This window comes from Apus apus, chromosome 3 (assembly GCF_020740795.1).
Source record: "Apus apus isolate bApuApu2 chromosome 3, bApuApu2.pri.cur, whole genome shotgun sequence".
In the NCBI taxonomy this organism is placed as follows: Eukaryota; Metazoa; Chordata; class Aves; order Apodiformes; family Apodidae; genus Apus; species Apus apus.
In genome coordinates this window covers 72,145,297-72,152,987 of record NC_067284.1, presented here as the reverse complement: position 1 = coordinate 72,152,987, position 7,691 = coordinate 72,145,297, and the positions used below count along the sequence as shown (strand labels likewise).

Genomic DNA, 7,691 nt, shown 5'->3' with positions numbered 1-7,691 from the left:
TGACTATTCCTGAAGAATGAGAAAAGCACTTTACTGCTCTTCCAATATTGCTTGAGAAGGGCCTGGCTTCCCCACTGGGATCCACTTTAGAGCTGTGAACCTTGAGAAGAGGAAGGCAGATCACTGCAGTCTGGGATAAAGCATCTAAGTTCCTGAGAGAGTCTAGTTTAGACATGCCCCTCGTTTAGACGTGGCTACTTTAGACATTGCATTCTTCCATGAAGAGCTTAGGGGATCATGTTCCACACAGGGGGCTGGCTCACATGCGTCTTTCCTTAGACGCCACTTCCTCCTTGGGATTTCTATATGATTGTTAAAGAAACTATTTCAGTTTAACTTAATTGCGTACATCACACATGAGACGGTTTTTTAACACACTACACAAGAAGAGATCACATTCAGAAACAGAAGACTTGAAAGAATATATTTTAATATACTGGTTTGCTAAAAAATAAATTAAAAAAAGCAAGCCAACAAAACAAGCAACCACTATAAACCTGTCTAAAAGCAATTCACAGGAGTAATGCAACTTCATTGTTTTCCAACTATTTGGAGGTTAAATTTGGCTTTTGGCAATCTGATAACTTGAATAAACAACTCTAAACTAGTCTTAACCTTTTCCATTCTTTAAATAAAGCTCAACTTGTAATATAGAATGTGAATTGTTTTGACTGTTAAATGATTCCAAACTCAAAACCCACTCATCATAAATGTGTTGAAAGAAGAATATATTTCAATTGTGCAGCAGACTTTTTGAGTACAGTAGAGCAGCAGTCTTCAATCAACTAGACTTTCTTTCCAGAAAGAGAAAATGAAAGCATAAATACAGTACACATTTTTAAATGATTTATCTAAATTCAAAGAACTAACTTTTTTGTGACGAATTATAACTGCATGTATGAATGGCTATGGATAACAGGTTTCTTTTGCTTTTCAAAATGATATATAACAATGTTCCATGCAGAGACTTTCTATTTACACATCTGTTCAGCACCTGTGCATAATTACTTAGTTAGCTTTTATTATTGGGCTTGTCACCATATTAATGTAGCTGTACATTCAAATTGATTGTAATTGCAAATTTCCTGAAAAAGCTTGGTTTCTGCAAGTATTTAATTAAACTGCTATCCTAAATTAAAAATAATTATGTAACTGTACTCCACTACAATAACACATGCATGTTTCTCTCTACATACAAAATGGATATTTCGCATAATTCATACAATATGTGGATTAATATTGTATAATTAAAGGTCAGTCTCCACTAGAAAATGAGAGGTAATTAACTTCAGTACTTAGAAAGCTGACGTATTTCAATTAAGCAAGCAATTTGTCACAAACTTCATAAATCAAGGAACAAGTTAGCAATGGTTTTAATAAATAGAGATGGTGAAAAGTAAGCCTATTCCTTCTTGTGGCATAATTTTGCTCGAGTAAATGGTTTATAAAGAAAGCCTCCCATTTCAGGGTCACAAGGTCATATCTAGTGTGTCTCAGTAACTACAGATGTTTATTTCCATCTAATTGCTGTTTGGAAGTCTGTGACACAGTCGGAAGCCTCTGATGAGCAGTTCTGACTGGTAGAAACACACACACACACAAAACACAAGGCATTGCCCTTGAAGTGTCTTTGGTCTTAGGATAAATCAGGAGAGGAGTTGGTCCCAGCCCAAGGACCTGAACAACCCACGCTGATCTCACCTTCCTCAGTGAGTCTGATTCAGGTGGTACAGTCATAGACACCAGAGACCTAGAAACTGCACTTTTGGGAAGTTTCTGGAGTTACTGAGCAGTATCTGCTCCCCAGAAACCCAAAATTGCCTTTGCTTTTTCTCAGTCCTTCTGTGGAGCCCTGTGAAACCGTGGAGGCTGGTAGATTCTGGGAAGAAAATGAAAGGTAGGTGAACTGACTGGAAAATAGGTTTTGGGTAGATGCCTGCTGGATTTCTTTCAATAGACTCATCAAATTCACAGCTTTTCTACAGAACAGTTAGTTTCCATGAGTGAGCCTTTTATGTTGGAAAGTTTCCAAAATGTTTGCTCTGACACTGCTCATGCTTATCTTGAAGTAAACTGCAGGATCTGTATTCCACAATGGCTGAGTTAATCCATTCAAAAACACTAATGCCAATGAATAAATTTCTACTGAACACCAAAGTTATGATCTGGGTTTTGAACTCTCATAATTCAAAAAAAATGCGAAACAGGCTTTAGATTTGATCTACTATGACTATAAGAACTGAGTATGAAATACTGCTCCAAGATCTGCTTCAAATCGTTCAAAGTCCAGTGGTTGCTCTTAGGATTTTATTTGAACTCTTACCTACAATTTTCTCAGTAATAACTGTGTTCAGATAGATATATAGATATATATATATATTTTTTTTTAGTAATATTGGGATATATAGAAAATTAGTAATCATGTTTCCTATGCAGTACAAATTCTGAACCCCAGCTCTGGTCTCAGTCTGTCTTTTTGAGGATGCTACTGATGCTATAATCAGCAGAAAAACAGATTGAAATGCTATTTAAATATCAAAGAAAATGCCTGGAGAAAATTCTATTTTCTTCTGTCATTGCTTGCACCAATTTCTTGTCTGCATCCATAGAAAAGCTTCACCAAAATTGAAGGGCATCCAAGTATGATGATTGGTTCATGGCCAAATTTTCCATATCTAGAGCACCACTGATGGGTATGTAAAATTACAGTGAAACAAGGGAAAAAGGGAAAAGTGAGAAGAGAGCTGGCCTTACAGTATGGAAGATCACCTTCTTTCCCCCCTCCCTCACTCACAGTCTTTAGAAATATCAAGTTCAAAAGAAGGAGCAGAAAGAAACTTTTCTTTGTCTTGTCTTACAGTTGCCTGTCTTCCTTAACTCTTTTATGTTCTTCACGCAAGTGTAAGTTTGAACATTTCTTTTGGGTTCCCAGTCTGGAGACACGATCCTAAGGTCACAAATGCTTGCTAGTTCTCTAGTTTTCCTTACTCACCTCTCTGAATGTACACCTTTCAATTTCCCACCAGGGTTCCAGCTGGGTAAAAAAAAAAAAAAAAAAAAAGTAATCTACTTTTCAAGCAAAACTATTTTCTGATAAGTGTTCTCAACATATTTTCTCCACGTATTTTGTCACAAAATGGTCAATTTGAATTAGAAACTGACATTTTCATGGTCTGGGAGGTGCATCTTAAACACCAGTGTCCTGAAATGAAATGGTAATTGTTACATGTTCAGAGATTATAATTGTGCTGACATTCTCTGTTGTCCATATATTCACATTAGGAAAATTTTTCCTATTTCTGCATTACCACATACTTGGCAGGTACAGAAAAATACACAGTAGCATTTCTTATTGGAAAAAGACTGACGGAAGACCTTTGTTGTGGAAACCTAGCCATGACAGAAAACCCTGTCTCTCTTTGCCAATAAGAAATTGAGTGAACTAGGAAACAATGCCTATAAATTTACTTATAAATTTACTTATAAATTTACTTATAAATTACTGGTTTGATCCCACAAAGCATTTTTATTAACATCCAAAATTAAAAAGGGATCAAATTTCAAGCACAAGGTTAAAACAAAGCATATTATTGTATGCATGTTCTCTGTGGGAAGTGTTAATAAAAGTCTGCTTTTTCACTGTTATTCCTGTTATGCTGCTAGGGTAGCTTATGCTCAGAATCAAGGGACAGAGGGTTTTCTATAAGGCAAGAGGTTTAATTCACCTTTCTCTGCAGTAAAGATCATAGACATATAAGATGGCTGCCTTCTGCAGATGGAAATAATGGATCTGCTTCTTATCTACCATTCCAAGTTCATGCAATTGAGGACTATAGATCATTTCTCTTACAGCTTTTTCCTTCCACTCAGTGCTGCCAGAAAAGTGTGATAACTCATTGTAACCTATACTTCAGGCAGCTATCAGATCAACCAAACACTGATCAGGTGATTATGAATACTGGAAAGTAATGTGATGTCTTGCAAAATGTATATCTCTGAGTCCCTTGGAAGTAAATATTTGTGTGAGTAAAAGTGATCTTGGTGCACACCCTGACTGTAACCATGGCTCGGTCTCACTTTCTTGTGATCCTACATCTTCTGGATTCCATTCAAGGACTTTTGAATAGTGGGGAATTGTGTAAGTTTCTGTTTCTGTATGGTTAAACTTGTACTCTACAGTCTACCTAAGAGGCAGGGGACAATCCTGAGAAAATCTGGAAAGCTCTTAGTACCCAAGACAAGGAGCTTCCCATACTTCCATAGCATTAAAAACAAAACAGCTTCACCCAAAGAGCTATTATCCCCATCTAGCAGCCTCTACATCAAGTTTTGTCCCATTGTCCAAGTCAGCTCTGCAGACCCAGTCATGTTTCTCCTTACTCTGAGACTCTTTCCCAGGATGCTGCCAAGGAAAAGGGCTGTGTCATTTTCCCCTTCTCCCGCATCCAGGGGGTGAGAAAAGAGGACGGAGGTAACATGGCTCTGGGGCTCTTCAGCTCCTCTCTCTTCCTTGTTCAGGTGTTACAGAAAGGGAGGAGGGAAGGAGAATACACCATTGCTCACCTCTAACCAGGAAAGAGGAGGGAAGTGCTCTGGGTGGAATTTCCATTGCAGAAAGCAAGTTGTTGCATCACTGAGGGGATGGGAAAGGGGCTGTCCCACAAGAGGTTAAGGGGCAGGTACACAGTACTCCTGTACTTTAACTGTACTTGAAATCCAGTGAGAGCCTAATTAAAATTCATGGAGAAATAAAATGTTGGGATAAAACAGGGCAGCATAAAAATAGTAACGTTAACACTAGAAAATATTAGATTTCCATGAACTCTCTTAGAACAAATTTTTTTCAAATGAAAAAAATCAAAATACTGTTCTGGGACTTGCAAAACTCTTCAGAGTGCAATATATTTAAGAATACTATGATACTGTAATAAAATAATGAGGTTTATTTGACTTTTACCTTTCTGCAGTGCTGGAATCAGTAGCCAATATCTAATCAGCTCCACCCATTCATGTCTCACCCCAACAGTCTCTGAAAATATGAAATTCCTGACCAACATTCAAAGGAACTGACAGTGGAACAGAGATCCTCAGTGCTTCGGTCCCCACTGGCATCCCCTCCCACTGCTGTCCCACTTGGTGCCTTCAAGCAGTGTAGTACAGAGTGGTCAGAGGGGTTTTTTCATGAGGTTATGAGATGCACCATACTCTGTGACAAATCTGCTTAAAACCTGATTGTGCAACATTATCCTAGTTGTGTTTTAATTCCACCCTGAGTCATGACACTATTAAGGTAGAGAAAAAAACAGAAAACAAAAGCTAAGGAGATTTTAAAAAATAATGCCTCAAACTCTGCTATTTACTCATGATAAGTAAATCATTATGCAATGGAGTCACTATTGTACAAGGTAAATTAAAGTGTCTTAACCATATTTTTCCGTGGATTAGCTTGTGTCTTTTTTTTTTTCTTGCAGTGTTTATTTGAGGACAATTGCAACTCCTTGATTCATTTGTACCCTTGAGTTACTCATACATATTCTTAAGCCATAGGAACAGAGTTCAGACCAGGGAATTGCCTGAGACTGCCTGTCAAGAGAGGATTTTAAGCAAAAAGCTCCTAACAACTTTGTTGCTTCCTACAGGTCTATAATCTTTACAGAAATAAATGTTTAATTAATGCAATCTATACAACCCATGGCCAAGTGAGCAATGGACTGTGAGTAAATTATACCCAGCAGATGGAAGAAAATAAAATCCTGCTGTGTTATTGCCAGGGTGCATTCAGGATACCAATGAGAATGTAAGAACCTAATATTTCCTATCCCAATATACCTCTTGAGTCCATCGTAACAACTAGTGAAATTCCTCTTTATTGTGCTGTTTGGGGTCATTTGGGGTGCTTGGTGCCACCATGCACTCCTAAATGCTACAGATGCAACCCAGACCACAGGTGGGTAGCCTAGGCACACCTCTACCCTTCCTGGGGCTCATTTGCTCCCTAAATTTCAGCACAGATCGATTTTTTTCTCTTCATGACAGGCTGAGGATTCAGGTGTGAAGAGTACAGTAGAAGGTGTGGGCTTCCCGCCTGTAAATTTCAGCTATAGTTTGCAATAAAAATTTAAAATTATCGTATTTTGAATGATTAAATTAAGATTGACACTAGATTAAATTATTTGCTGAAAGCTTGTGATTTCACATAACTAATCATGTTTTTTAAGCTAACTGCAATACACCTGTAAATTACTTAGTAACACCTCTGCATTTACATGGAGCAAGCTCTGAAAAGCTACAAGCTATTCACTACATTTAAGAACTTTGATTCCATTGTATGCCAAATAGTTTTAATCTTTTAAGTCACTGAGGCATAGGCAATTATTGGAATGGGTTATTTATTTCTTAATCCTGGGAGATTTCAGAGATCATTCAAGGCATTGGTTAAAGTTTCAGTAGATGAATCATGAGCAAATCTAGACAGATGGACAGCTATTCCATGTCTGGTGCCAGCAAAAGTTCTCTCTCATGTCCCAACTGGCATGGTCCAGACTTTAAACCTGAAGGGTGTCTTTACTGCTGAGAAATGTTTGTGGTCACTTTGGGCCACACTGCACACCTCTACCAGCCTGGCATTTTAGGGCATGCTCTTGAGTAGGTGGAGGATCAGTCCCCAGGCCTGTTGCCAACAAATCTGATACCATTCAAACAGCTACTCTTGTCTAAAGATAAAATTGATCTAGAATACAAGGTTTATTTACCACTCATGCTCTCAAACCATGTGTGAGTGGATCTGTGAGTGAGAAAGATGTGAAACCTAAAAACTGGCTTAAATCAGCCAGGCAGTTGGAAAGACAGTTTGGAACTAAGTATCCATTACCAATTTCTTTTATTATTGTTAGCTTGGTGTGATGCAAGTTTGTGAAGCTGATGCAAGATAATATGGTCCTCCAGTGCTAACTATTTCCAGACCCCCAGCAAAAGGATCTTTGCTACTGTTACGTTTCTGTACTAGCAGTATTCCTAACATGGTTTGTACTGCAGCCCGCAAGCCTTGCTAGCACTTTGAAATGTTATTTGTATGAGAAATGCCAGACCTGGCAATGTGGTGATATAATACACTAATAAAGCAAATTCTGTGCTATGTTCAATAGGAAAAAAAAAAAATTATGAAGAATTTCTATTTAATGTCTTTTTTCTTGAAAGCAGCGACACTATATGGCCCATAATAAATCATTCTTGGCGCTCGTTAATGACAATGTCATCCATTTCCACCCTCTCTGTTTCTAAATTATGGAAACAAGTTTGGGAGTGCAGTGGGAGGCAGCTGAATTCTCCAGCATTCTGCTGTGAATCCGAAGTATTTTGTTAAGCCTCTTGCACTATTTCCAAAAAAGCTAGAAATACTTTCATGGCAACAGACTACAAAGGGCTGTCTTTTCCTATAAAATTCTAAACACACACATTTTCCTTCCTGATTTTCTCTGCATGTGTCAAAGTTAGGCAGGAATCCTATAGCACTTAGTACTTGCTGGTATAGAAATGACTGCCAAATGAATGGTTTATACTGGAATATCTCATTATTTATATAGGTATGCTACAGTATGGACATTTAATTTAGTTCTCATTCCAAACCCATGACAAGTCACTTTGACACCTTTAAGAAACACTTCACATATGGTGAGATGCAGCATTCAAAA

General features: G+C 37.8%; 1 long non-coding RNA gene across 1 annotated transcript; it reads right to left on the bottom strand.

Annotated features, from left to right (window-relative positions):
* Positions 1-413: 413 nt before the first annotated feature.
* On the bottom strand, positions 414-3,035 carry LOC127382940 (uncharacterized). Its single transcript, XR_007889073.1, has 2 exons — positions 2,993-3,035; positions 414-1,879 (listed from the first exon to the last, which is right to left on the bottom strand). It is a non-coding gene; the product is annotated as an uncharacterized LOC127382940 (long non-coding RNA).
* Positions 3,036-7,691: the final 4,656 nt, after the last annotated feature.